The sequence below is a fragment of the Musca domestica genome, unplaced genomic scaffold, assembly GCF_030504385.1.
Source record: "Musca domestica strain aabys unplaced genomic scaffold, Musca_domestica.polishedcontigs.V.1.1 38, whole genome shotgun sequence".
Lineage (NCBI taxonomy): Eukaryota > Metazoa > Arthropoda > Insecta > Diptera > Muscidae > Musca > Musca domestica.
Genome location: NW_026712324.1, coordinates 6322515 through 6337268, shown reverse-complemented (window position 1 = coordinate 6337268; position 14754 = coordinate 6322515). Strand labels below are relative to the sequence as shown.

The window sequence follows — 14754 nt, the reverse complement described above, 5'->3', positions numbered from 1 at the left end:
TAGCCGCTAAATATTATCCGATGACCACCCAAATTGGTAGGCTTCTTTCCCGCCCTAAACTCTAGCTACATGCGAAATTCCGCGTCGATTGGTCTATAATTGCGACCTGTATAGCTACTGCAAAATCCGACATTTTTTCAGTATTTGGTCCATTTCAAACCCTAAACATTTGGCGATCATCTCCAAAAGAAATAGGGTTCTATTCTGACCTTAACCCCACCTACATTTTAAATTTCGTGAAGATCGGGCCATAATTGCGACCTGTAGAGTGATTACAAATTAACATGGACAGACGGACAGACGGACAGACGGACGGACGGACATACGTAGCTAGATCGACTCAGCTCGGCGAGCTAGGAAGATCTATATATACTTTCCTATATGGGAAACCAATATTTCGAGGTGTTACATAAATTCTGGCCCAATCAAACTTATAATACCCCCAACACATAGTGTTGTAGGGTATAAAAATCACACTATCACGCTTGAATTCCATCACGAATATCTTTTTTTCTGGAAAATTCTCACCAAAATGCTTTTGTACGCTTGTAAACAATATAATGAATTGTCACTGGTATAATTTTAACAGCTGTTGGAGGAGTGGCTTTGAAATGACAGCAGTCTGAAGTTGGTTAAGCGTTAGAGGTTCGATGTCAGTATCAAATTTTTGAAAATCTTCCAAATGATCAGAGCATTCAAACAAATTTGAAAAAATTAGACATTTTTAAAGAAATGAGAACCATGCTGGTTCATGCTTTCGTACCGTTCAGCATTTCATGGAAGTTTTTAAAAAAAATTGTCGCCTAACCTATTTGAAAACCAAATATTATCTGACGTTTATTTTCATGCCCACTACTTAAGGTATTGGACAATGAACTTCTAGAAAAGCTCCAAAAAATGATGTGGCAATAAACACCTTCATGAATATTTCTCAACGAACCTATAAACCTATGTTAGATTTATCGATAACATGATGCGTACTTTCTATGAAGGGAAACCCTCCTCGATTTATTTTTAACCACTGGGTTTATTTATCACAGGGCGGACCCTTTATCCGAGTTGATTTCTATATTGTAATCATAAAACCGAAATGTCTAATGTTGGTTTTTGGGTGGTTCACAAGGTTGGATGCACATTTTTTTAAAACCGGCTATGTGTGTGAACATTTTATTGTTATATACAGTTTTTAGTAAGGTTAAAAATTCGACGAGGATGGGATTCGAACCCACGCGTGCAGAGCACATTGGATTAGCAGTCCAACGCCTTAACCACTCGGCCACCTCGTCATATAAATAGAAAGTTGTTTTTGGGGAAAAAGAAATATTATGAGAAAAAATGCAAGTTGGTATAAATATTTGTTGAATTTATCTAAAAATCTTAAATAAGAAGAGATAAAGTTTGGCTGGGACAAGTTTTGATACCCATCATAAGGCTATACAAAAATTTGGGAGCTAATACTCAATGTTTAGATTGTTAGGAAATTCTGAATGCCAATATGCTAGTAGGATGTCTTTGGAACCCCCTAAATGTCGAATATTGGTCAAATGCATATATGGGCGCTATATGATAAAATGTAGCCCCCTATGGAGAAATATGGAGAAATGAGTATTAAATTTGACAAATATTTAGCTAAAACTTTAAAATATAGAATATCGAAATGTATCGTTATATGGATGCTATACGAAAATGTGGATATAAAGGGTGAGATAAAAAACTGCAACAAAGTCAAACGCCATAATTTTTACATTTTTTTAAAATTTTATTGAATGAAAGCAAAAAATGTTGGAAATAGCATCAAATTTTAGAATAAGCCTTCAAACGGCCGGATTATAGCCTTCAAACGGCCAATGAAACCGTCACACGCTGCCCGAATGTGGCTCTGCGTTATTTTGGCTCATTCCCGGGGAAGCGCTTGCTTGAGGTAATCAACACTTTGATATTTTTTAGTGCCAACCTTGCTTTCCAAAATACTCCAGACACAATAGTCCAACGGATTGGTATTCGGAGATTTTGGTGGCCACTGTGTGCTGGAATGAAGTGAGGAACCTTATTTTGTAACCATTCTTGGGCGGCTCGTGCTGAGTGCGATGGTGCTGAGTCCTGTTGGAATGTCAAAGGTCTGCGGCCAAAATGTTTGCCTGCCCAAGGCTTTAATACACCCACCAGAATATTTTCGCGATAATATTCGGCAGCGGACAGCGGAGAGAGATCATCGACGGTTATGGCGGTCCACACCATCACCATGGCCGGCGCTTGACTTCCGGTGGCCAACCGAAGGTGCACATTTTCAGCTGACCTCTTTGGCAAGTAAACACGATCATTTTGTTTGTTTATAAACTGCTTGGACAATGAATGTTTTCTCATCAGAGAAACCCAAATTCGGCAATTCACTACTTTCGGCCAAGCTAAGCATACCTTTTGCTCTTTTCAGTCTATTTTCTTTCTGTTGCGGTGTAAGTTCTTGCACCGAGCTCATTTTTCAATGTCGAATTTGCCGAATGGGATATTGCGATATGTTCAGCTCACGAGCCATTTTCGGCCACTGCAACGCGGGTTTCGATCAAGTCGCTTCTTTATTTTTCGAACCATTTCTGCGGATGTTGCTGTTTTTTCCGTCCACTCCCTTGACGTCGAGCTACGATACCAGCATCACTGTAACGAGCAATGGTACGAGACACAAAAGATTTATTTACATTTAAATGCTGGAGTGCTCTAACGATAGCCACTTGTAGTTTTCCAGCCAAATATAAAGAAATCACACTATCACACTTGAATTCCCTCACGAATAACTTTTTTTTTCCTGGAAATGCTTTTGTACGCTTGTAAACAATATAATGAGCTGTCACTGGAATAATTTTAACAGCTGTCGGACGAGGGGCTTAGAAATGACAGAAGTCTGAATTTGGTTGCAGTTTTTTCATCTCACCCTGTATAGACAGTTATATAAAAATATAAAAAATTTCTTACTAGAGAGATTGGAGCACATTTCGAACCTCAAATAAAAATTTTCCAACAAGTTTAATGGAAATTTTCGCCAAAATGGGAGGAGGGTGTACTCAATGTGGGTCTTACAAAACATTTCTATCAGGAGAGGTGGTATGCAATCAAAAATAATGCAGTTAACAAATCAAACATCATGTCGACAAATATAATATTTTGCTTGCGGGCAGGTCAAATTCATCTTCAGACTTGACCTGCCTGCAGACAAAACACACAAGCGTTGTAAATTTCAGTTTATTTCCAAAAGAAAATAACATAATGATCATAAATATTTATAACTTATGGTTATGGGTTAAAATATCGAACCCTTAAAAATGCATAATAATAAAAATCTCGACGAGGATGGGATTCGAACCCACGCGTGCAGAGCACATTGGATTAGCAGTCCAACGCCTTAACCACTCGGCCACCTCGTCATGGGGATAAGGTTAAAAACCTTTTTGCCAGATTTTCACTTTTTACAAATTTAGGTTAAAAAAAAAATAACTTTTTATGTAAAAATTGCAATTAGTATACAAGCATACATAATTGATTAAAATAAAAAATATGACAAGACTCATTAAAAAAAAAATTAAGAAAAAACTTAAACTCAATAGACGAGCTTTTACTTTAAAAATATCCCTGAAGATGATTTCCGAAGGAAATCGAAATATTGGATGAATAAAAACAGGAAAAATTCAAAAATAAAAAAAACATAGTTTTTAATGACCTTAAGTCAAGCAATTAACCAAATAAGTAAAATAAATATAACAGGTCAACAATATACAACAACAACATAAGAAAAAAATTTTAAAAAAAATATGTGACAAAAAAATTTAAAAAACCTTTTTGCATGTTTTTTTTAAAGTATGTTTAAAAATGTATATAAAAATTGCATAATTGACATGCTATGTATATTAATTTAAACAAAAAAAAAAAAAGAAAAATTAAAAAACATATTCAATAAATATTATACAAAATCGACGAGGATGGGATTCGAACCCACGCGTGCAGAGCACATTGGATTAGCAGTCCAACGCCTTAACCACTCGGCCACCTCGTCATACATTTTGTGGCAAAAATAAAACAGAATAAAAACTATTAAAAAAAATATTTTTAAAAAAAGAATACAACTAAAAATAAATTATAAGGTAATTATAAAAAGTGGAAATATTTATTTCCATTTAATCTATTTGATATTTTCTCTACAGCTTTAAACCCATCTTTAGGAAAGAACGAACTTTTCTTGCCCACCTAAATATGTATTGGAGTCAAGTCAATGTGCCAAATTTTCCAATTCCCAAACAACACTAATTATAATTTGTTGCAACATATGAACTATTCTTTCATAATTACTTTCAAAAATTCGACGAGGATGGGATTCGAACCCACGCGTGCAGAGCACATTGGATTAGCAGTCCAACGCCTTAACCACTCGGCCACCTCGTCACGCTTTGAAAGTAGCCAGCAAAGCAAAACAATTTCAATATTTCGCACAAAATATTTTTAGAATCTATTCTTAGATAAGAAAGGGGTAAGAACTTTGGTTGGAAGTTTTTCGATTCCATTTTTGTTTTGAGGTTTTCTGTGAAAGTGGTACTTACAGTTGTGCTAATCGAGTTTGCTAAACATGAATTGTGTTTATATTAACATATTTATTTATTGGTATTTATTTTAAATTTACTTATTTACTTTTCGTTAAAATCAAGTAATCACAGAAATGATTGTGATATTTTATAATTTGAATATATGTAGGTACATCTACATGTGTATGTTGGAATATATGCAATGCCCAAACGAAAAGTGGCGATTCATGATTTCATGTATTATTTTATTTTAACATAATTGATAATTCTATTTAAATATAAATAGTTATCTAGGAATGTTAAGGTCATCGGCACCTTAAGAGTTAAGATTATAAGGTGATGTCTATCGGTTTTGAAATTTCACGAAAAATTTCAAGTGCAATGTGACAATCATATGTATACAGGGTAAGATGAAAAAACTGCAATTAACTTCAGACTGCTGTCATTTCTAAGCCACTCGTACGACAGCTGTTCAAATTATTAAAGTGACAGCTCATTATAAAAGCATTTTGGTGAGAATTTTCAAGAAAAAAAGGTATTCGTAATGGAATTCAAGCGTGATAGTATGAATTCTTTATATTTGGCTGGAAATCCACAAGTGGCTATCGTTAGAGCACTCCAGCATTTAAATCTTTTGTGTCTATTAGCATCGCTCGTTACCATGCCGTGACTGTGGGCGGAAGAAAACAGCAACATCTGCAGAAATGGTTCGGAAACTAAAGAAGCGACTTGATCGAAACCCGCGTCGCAGCGGCCGAAAAATGGCTCGTGAGCTGATCATATCGCAATATTCCATTCAGCAAATATTGAAAAATTCGGGGTTCGGGGTAAAGCCATTGAAATTCCAAAAAGTGCAAGAACTTACAACGCATCAGAAAGAAAATATACTCAAAAGAGCTAAAGAGTTGCTTTGCTTGGCCGAAAGTGGTGAACTGCCGAATTTGGTTTTTTCCGATGAGAAAACATTCGTTGTCGAGCAGTTTGTAAACAAACAAAATGATCGTGTTTACTTGACAAAGAGGTCAGCTGAAAATGTGCACCTTCGGTTGGCCACCAGAACTCAAGCGCCGGACATGGTGATGGTGTGGGCCGCCATAACAGCCGATGATTATGGCCACAACAGCCGATCAGAATAAATGCTGAATATTATCTCGAAAATATTCTGGAGAGTCTATTAAAGCCTTGGGCAGGCAAACATTTTGGTGGCAGACCTTGGACATTATATATTTTAAGTTACAATTACATATTTATATAAAAACAATTACTAATTCATGATCATTCTTGAGTTGGAAAATTTCTTGGCTGTTAAAGGGAAACCCGAAAGATTTTCGTATTTCCTTTGAGATATATACTTTGACGATACAAAGAATCAAATGTTGGTAATATTTGAAAAAGGTCATTAAATTTTGCAGATATCTCTCTCCGACAGCACTAAAAAAAGTAAATTTTCCAACAATTGACAAAACTTTGTACTTCCGGCCAGATGGCTTCAGAGGTTATATATCATTCTTTATGAAATAATATTTTTAAATCCCTAGGTTGGACGAAATCTTGTAAAAGGGACAGCTGGAGCGAACGATAATTCTCGAGGGTACTAGAATATATTTTTTTCACCAAAGCTAAATAACTGCGAAGTGGTACAATATTGGTCGTTTTCTACAGGAACATCTCAAAAAACACTAACATTTTGCAAAAAATATCTTATTAAGGCAAGGTAGTTGCAATTTGTAGACCCTCAGCCATATGGCTAGAGAGGGTAAATATCATTTCAAAACGGCCTAGTCTAAATAACAGTTTTAGACCCTGGGTTTCTTTGGACCAAATCCGTTTCAGGACATTTTGTGTCGATCTAGCGATGTCCGCCCGTCTGTCTGGCTGGCTGGTGCGCACGATAACTCTCAAAAGGAGTATCCGATTCGGTTCAAATTTGGTTCATCGTAATATTTTTGTCAAACTTAGATCGAGTTCGGAGATGGGCAATATCGGTCCATTCCTTCTGGTACCTCTCCCACAAAAGGTCGAAATTTTCAAAAAATATACTTTCTGCACAGAAAGTGAAACGGTAATCCGATTTTTCTCCAGTCCTAATATCTGCATCAGTGCTAAGTCAGGTGCGAAAATGAACAAAATCGGTCCACTCCATCAAGTACCTCCCCCTAAACGGTCAAAATTTTGATTAATTACAACTCTAATAAAATGTGATGTATGGGTCCGATTGTCTTCAAATGTCACATATCACAATATTTTTATTGATCCAAGGTCTGGTATGAAGATGGAATAAATAAGTCTACTCCTTCTGATACCTCCCCCACAAAGGGTCAATTTTTTGAAAATTCATGTAGCTCATAAGACATGAAATTAACGTCCGATTCCATCCAGCCTTGGCACATCTCAATATTTTCATCAACACTAGATGTGTTTTGAAGATGGTAGAGATTGGACCATTTCTTCTGGTACCACCCCCACAAAGGGTCAAAGTTACGAATAACAGAAACGATAGGGTTTAAGGTTTTCAAAAACAAAACGCTCAACGAAAGCGAAGCAAGCAACCAACTCTCTTCAAATTTCACACATCATCTTCATCTTTTGTGAAGATTATACATGCCTGCGAACCCCTTTTGGTACCTCACCCACAAAGGGTCACAATTTTCAATAGTTTTTTCTGTCATAACATGCGAAACAAGTCAGCGATTCTTTACAACTTGCTATATCTTCTCTCAATCAGAAATCTGGGATGAATATGGATTTTCTTGTGGCTTGTGCCCATACCAATATTATTACCTGTATTAGATAAGGCATAAAAATGGAAAACTTCGGTTTTTTTTTAAATTATCACATATAAAGTGAAGGAAGTAACCAAAATAGTCCAAACCTGGCACGTCGCAATATTTATATCACATTTATTTAGGTCCGATACAAAATGGACAATATTGCCGCATTCCTTCGGCATCTACTCCATAGAGGGTCAAAAATTTATGAGTATTCAAATTGTTGACCCTCTATGGAGTAGGTTCCGAAGGAATGCGGCAATATTGTCAAAAATATATTTAAATAATCAGAATCAGAAGTCAAAATATATTTCAATAATCGAATCTTGGCCGAATCTGTCGGCAAAACCGACTGATACTTTTTAACTTGTTTTTAGTATAATTTAGTGCTTCTCGTACCGTTTTATTACGAATTTCTAAAAATCCAGCTTATCGCAAGCCTACTGAACCTCCTGCAAACTTTCATGATTCTAAATTCAGCCGCTTCGTCTGAGCGTAGATTCTCAATCAGTTAGTCGTTCAGTTATTTTACTACTCTTTTATATAAAAAAAGTGCTTTAAGAAGCTCTAATTTTGTCTGACCTGCTGTCACTTCCGTTCAGGTATATAATCTGATCGCTTTCCGATGGCATGCTATAAACTTTCTATTCCAATTTAAAATATCCAATTTTGTAGGCTGCGCCGCTTTGCTTTGCCTAAACATTTATGGAAGTTTGCAAAACAACAACGTCAACGACGTGTTCCAACGTCATTGTGTTGCTACTGCAGTGAAGAGGAGAGATATCCATCCATAAGCAATGAACGAATGCATGCGGACGTTTTATGAATGAAAATGTCGCATTCATTGCCTTATTGAAGTGTGGGATTAATCATTTTTTGCGAGGCGACAGTGGGTGAAATTGTTGCTGTCAAATGCTCAGTATACAGATTTTTAAAGCAGAATACTACAGATGACAGATTGCTTTTGCTAGTCTTTATTCAGTTCATCATTCTGAAGAAGCGAACCACTGAAATTCAGACTTATAAAAAAAGCAGCCTCAAAAACAAGGTGGACCGACATGGCCGATTTACGTACTTAACCTGCTTTGCCTGCTGGCAAAATACAAATGTTTGCAAATCTTTTAATAACCTAATTCAACTCGATCGAAAGATAGCGTGATTACAACAGACGGACGGACATCGCTAAATCGTCTTAGAAATTTACGACGGTCTATCATGAATATTTCGAAGAAAACGGAATGACAAAGCTAATATACCCTACAGAGGGGGTATAAAAAGTATCAGTCGGTTTTGTCGACAATACCCTCAGCCAAGGTTTGATTATTTATTTGATTTCTTTTATGGTTATTCAAATTATTGAATTGTATGGTTATTATATTATTATGGAGTAGGTACAGAAGGAATGGGCCAAATATTGTGGCTGAGGTACCAGAAGGAGTGAACCGATATTGCCCATCTTTACAGCAGATCTTGTGTTGGCAGAAACAATGAGATGTGTGAAATATGAATAGAACCCATTGTTTATTTCGGCGTTTATGATCGTTTTGGGTATTGAAAATTTTGACCCTTTGTGGGGGAGATCTCAAAAGGAATGGTCCGATCTCTACCATATTTATAACAAATCTTGTTGTGATAGAAATATTGAAATGTCGCAAGTCTGAATGGAATCGAATGTTAATATTGCGTTTTATGAGCTTCAAAATTTTGACCCTTTGCGCGGTACCAGAAGGATTGGAGCGATATGTCCTATCTTCACAGCTGATCTTGTAATGGGAGGTGACCCTTTGTGGGAAGATACCAGAGAGAATGGTGATGTGTGTAATTCGAAGACTCTTTCATCACATTTTATAAGAGTTATAATTATTCAAAGTTTTTAGCCGATATTGTCCATTTTCGCACCTGACCTAGCACTGATGCAAAAATTAGGATTTGCAAAGTTGGAGCACAATCGGATTATACTTTCTCTTTCTGTGCAGGAAATTATAATAATAATAATAATAATAATAATAATAATAATAATAATAATAATAATAATAATAATAATAATAATAATAATAATAATAATACTAATAATAATAATAATAATAATAATAATAATAATAATAATAATAATAATAATAATAATAATAATAATAATAATAATAATAATAATAATAATAATAATAATAATAATAATAATAATAATAATAATAATACTAATAATAATAATAATAATAATAATAATAATAATAATAATAATAATAATAATAATAATAATAATAATAATAATAATAATAATAATAATAATAATAATAATAATAATAATAATAATAACAATAATAATAATAATAATAATAATAATAATAATAATAATAATAATAATAATAATAATAATAATAATAATAATAATAATAATAATAATAATAATAATAATAATAATTATTATTATTATTATTATTATTTTTTTTTTTTTTTTTTTTTTTTTTTTTTTTTTTTTTTTTTGAACAATTCGACCTTTTATGGAAGAACCAGAAGGAGTGGACCGATTTTGCCCATCTCCAAACTCGATCTAAGTTTGACAATAATATTATGATGTTCCAACCTAGAACCAAATCGGATACACCCTTCAACAGTTACCGTGCACATTAGCCAGATTGGCAAACAGACAGACATACGGACGGACATCGCTTGATTGACTCCAAATGTCTTGAACCGGATTTGTTCCAAAAAGACCTGGGGTTCACATCCATTATTTCGATGAGGCACGTTTTGGCCGTATCCAACCGTACATACCCTCTCTAGCCATATGGCTAAGGGTATACAAATTAGATCCTTAAATAAGGTAGTACGTCAAATTTTTAATAAAATATTGCGTGACTTCAAAAAAATATTTTTGAGAATAAAATTGTACACATTTCCATCAAGTAGTTCGGAGCCAGTACATTTTTATTCAATGGACAATTAGATGGCATACTAGCAATGGACTAAATTACGCCGACTTATAGTTGCTGATAACTGAAGTTTCCATTTATAGACTCAAGATCGATTTACTTCCTCTCAACTTCCGCCCACTGTTATTGCGATACTTTGCACTGGCAAAAGACAGCGGTGGTACTTCAAAAAAATCACAAAGAAATAAAACTAAAAACGACTGAAAACAAGTGATAAAAGTCAATAATGACATTGTTGTTGGTGTGGTTGTCGTTTTTGTTTTCTTTCCGTTTTTTTTTTTCGCTCAGTTCTCTGGTTCCACATTCACTTAAAATTCCCACAACATCCGGTTTGTATTTGTATAGCTGCTGCTGCATTGTGGCGTTTTTCCTCTTCAGTCAGCTTTCCATTCAGCTATTTAGCTGGCGTTCGGATGAGTGTGTGAACGGATATGCATTACTTCCACTCCAATGACAAGAACAACAAGAAGGCAGGCAGGCAGGCAGGCATTTCAAGTGACGACGAAGTAACTTGTAATGCAGCAGTGTGTTTGGCAAGCACACGGGCAGCCAGACGGACTGAATACAGCCAGCTAGCCAGTCAACAAGCGAGTTAGTTAGTTAGATCGATGGAGTTAGTCACTTCTCCGTCTTTGGCTTAGTTGGCTGGTGAACACAATGGCGAAAAATTATATATTCCATTGGCATGCCATTTTTTGTGTGCAGACTTCATTTTTTCTTCGCAGACTTTTGCCAGGAGGAAGAATTGTTCTTTTACTGACGGGAATTGAACGGTCATCACCTCGACATATGGTGCAGTAAATAAATCCATTAGTTTACAACGAAAACTTTGACAGCATGCTTAGCATATGGATGTTGCAAAAAAAGAAATACATAAATTGATTGGTTTGATGGTTTAGTGGTTAATATGTCATATTGCTTGTAAGGAGAAATTTAATGCGAGGAGATTGAGTCATAAATGGAAATTTAAAAAAGAAGAAGACAGTACATTATATATATATATATATATATATATATATATATATATATATATATATATATATATATATATATATATATATATATATATATATATATATATATATATATATATATATATATATATATATATATATATATATATATATATATATATATATACATATATATATATATATATATATATATATATATATATATATATTTATATATATATATATATATATATATATATATATATATATATATATATATATATATATAGACAGACATACGGACGGACATCGCTAGATTGACTCCAAATGTCCTGAACCGGATTTGTTCCAAAAAGACCTAGGGTCCCCACCCATTTTTTTGTGAGGCACGTATATATATATATATATATATATATATATATATATATATATCCAAATGTCCTGAACCGGATTTGTTCCAAAAGACCTAGGGTCCCCACCCATTTTTTGTGAGGCACGTATATATATATATATATATATATATATATATATATATATATATATATATATATATACATATATATATATATATATACGTGCCTCACAAAAAAATGGGTGGGGACCCTAGGTCTTTTTGGAACAAATCCGGTTCAGGACATTTGGAGTCAATCTAGCGATGTCCGTCCGTATGTCTGTCTGTCTGTCTGTCTGCCAATCTGGCTAGTGCATACATCATAATATTATTGTCAAACTTAGAGTTTGGAGATGGGCAAAATCGGTCCACTCCTTCTGGTACCATAAAAGGTCGAAGTTTTCAAAAAAATATTTTACTGCACAGAAAGAGAAAATATAATCCGATTTTGCTCCAACTTTGCAAATCCTAATTTTTGCATTAGGTGCGAAAATGAACAATATCGGTCTACTCCATCAAGTACTTCCCCCACAAAGGCTAAAAATTTTGAATAATTATAACTCTTATAAAATGTGATGTAAGAGTCTTCGAATTACACACAACACCATTCCTTCTGGTACCTTCCCACAAAAGATAACCTCCCATTATTTCTACCAATACAAGATCAGCTGTGAAGGTGGGATATATCACTCCAATCTTTCTGGTACCTCCCCCACAAAGGGTCAAAATTTTGAGTAGCCATGAAACTCATAAAACGCGATATTAACATCCGATTCCATTCAGACTTGCGACATCTCAATATTTCTAACACAAAAAGATTTGTTATAAATATGGTAGAGATCGGACCATTCCTTTTGGGATCTCCCCCATAAAGGGTCAAAATTTTCAATACCCAAAACGATCATAAAAGCCAAAATAAACAATGGGTTCTATTCATATTTCACACATCTCTTTGTTTCTACCAACACAAGATCTGCTGTAATGATGGTATATCGGTTCACTCCTTCTGGTACCTCACCCACAATATTTGGCCCATTCCTTCGGTACCTAATATAATAACCATAAAATTCAATAATTTGAATAACCATAAAAGAAGTCAAATAAATAATCGAACCTTGTCTGAGGGTATACATCTGTCGACAAAACCGACTGATACTTTTTATACCCTCTATGTAGGGTATATTAGCTTTGTCATTCCATTTGTAACTCTTCGAAATATTCATGATAGACCAGCGTAAAATTCTAAGACGATTTAGAGATGTCCGCCCGTCTGTTGTAATCACGCTAACTTTCGATCGAGTTGAATTAGGATAATAAAAGATTTGCCAACATTTGTATTTTGCCAGCAGGCAGGGCAGGTTATATTCGTAAATTGGCCATGTCGGCCCACCTTGTTTTTGAGGCTGCTTTTTTTTGTAAGTCTGAATTTCAGTGGTTCGCTTCTTCAGAATGATGAACTGAATAAAGACTAGCAAAAGCAATCGAATTAGCATGTCTGTCATCCGTGGTATTCTGATTTAAAAATCTGTATACTGAGCATTTGACAGCAACAATTTCACCCATAATTAAACAAAATATTCTGTAAATTTGCCATAAGAGTCTGCTACGGGTCCTTGAAGTCGTCGTGAGTCTTAATCTCATCTAAATGTGAGGAACTCATATATATGAAAAACACATTTTAGCGTTAAAGCCGTACTTTTTATGAGTTTGTGCAAAAATCTCCAGAAAGGCATCAATTAAGAAGGATGGCACCAAGGACAAAAATATTCGTCATTAAAATCTACTATGAGTTACTAGAGAAAAATTTACATCAATGATCCAAAACAAAAAAAAAACCAAAAACAAGTAAAAAGTCAGCTAAGTTCGGCCCGGCCGAACTTTTTATAATCTCCATCATTGGGAAGAAAATTGAAAAAATTAAAAAAATCCGTCGTAAAATACCGCTCAAGTGGAAACCGTTATATCAAACTACCGAATATCGAGAGGAACTGTTATATAGGGGATATATGATATCGTGGACCTATATAGACAATTCTCCTCTAGGGGACAAAATGCATTTAAAGAACTCCTTGTGTAGAATTTCAGACAATGCAATGGTATAAAAATCCATCCAATTTGGGCTTATATTGCATATATGGTGGACAATAAACGTAAAATCGGATGAATAGATACATCGCAGGAACATAAAAATCTGAATCGATCTCGATAAAATTTGGCAGAAGTATTTTCGAGCTGTATTTGATGTCCGGTATCAAATATATTTGTTGTGGAGTGCATATTACGCATTTAAGGGACTTAAAACCTCAACTCGGATGAAATATATATATATTGGAGCTCTAGCTATATCGGAACCAACTTTCTCCAAATTTAAAGTACCCGCTTCTAGGCTGGATTCGGTCGGAAGTGTCACAATTCACTCCATTTGGGAGCTATATAGCCAAATCTGAACCGATCTTGATAAAATTTGTCACAGGTATATCTGGTCTGTATCCGATATCTGGTACCAATGGGACTTAAACCTCAACGCAAGAGAGACCTCAATATGAGATTTCGGGATTTTACCTCTATACATTCAGTCAATACCAAATATTGTAAAGTTTAGTACTTTTCGTATAATTTTAGTACTCCTTTACCAACGGTTCCATATCACAATCCTATCAAATTTCAGGATTTATTCTCTATTTCTTCAGTACTTTAGTACTATATAGTACTTGTCGCAATCCCAGATTTCAAGAGAGACAACAATGAAATTTTTAAGGATCCCAGCCATTTCTTTTGACCCAATACCCAATTTAGTACTTTACGAACAATTACAGTACACAGTTCCAAAACCACCTCCCTATTTGAACCACAGATACCAACAGTGGCATCTGTACAAATTTAAGGATTCTAGCCCTATCTCTTCACCTAATATCAAGTTTTGTACGATTTAGTACTTTTCGTACAAATATAGTAAGCATTTCCATCCTACAGTCCCCCCCCATTCTAATTCTAGCTCATTCCGTTCGTCCAATACAAAGTATTAAATTTTTAGTACTCTTCGTACCCTTTTTGTACGAATTTCCAAAAACCCAGCCTTATTAAACATCTACGCACCGAGACCAGGATATTGCCCTTTGGAGGTGGAAAAATGAAAAGTTAGGTTTC

General features: G+C 34.6%; 4 non-coding genes across 4 annotated transcripts; all 4 read right to left on the bottom strand.

Annotated features, from left to right (window-relative positions):
• Nucleotides 1-1204: 1204 nt before the first annotated feature.
• Nucleotides 1205-1286, bottom strand: TRNAS-GCU (transfer RNA serine (anticodon GCU)). Its single transcript has one exon. It is a non-coding gene; the product is annotated as a tRNA-Ser (tRNA).
• Nucleotides 1287-3334: 2048 nt separating this feature from the next.
• On the bottom strand, nucleotides 3335-3416 carry TRNAS-GCU (transfer RNA serine (anticodon GCU)). Its single transcript has one exon. It is a non-coding gene; the product is annotated as a tRNA-Ser (tRNA).
• A 544-nt stretch (nucleotides 3417-3960) lies between these two features.
• Nucleotides 3961-4042, bottom strand: TRNAS-GCU (transfer RNA serine (anticodon GCU)). The gene has a single exon. It is a non-coding gene; the product is annotated as a tRNA-Ser (tRNA).
• A 304-nt stretch (nucleotides 4043-4346) lies between these two features.
• TRNAS-GCU (transfer RNA serine (anticodon GCU)) lies at nucleotides 4347-4428 on the bottom strand. The gene has a single exon. It is a non-coding gene; the product is annotated as a tRNA-Ser (tRNA).
• Nucleotides 4429-14754: the final 10326 nt, after the last annotated feature.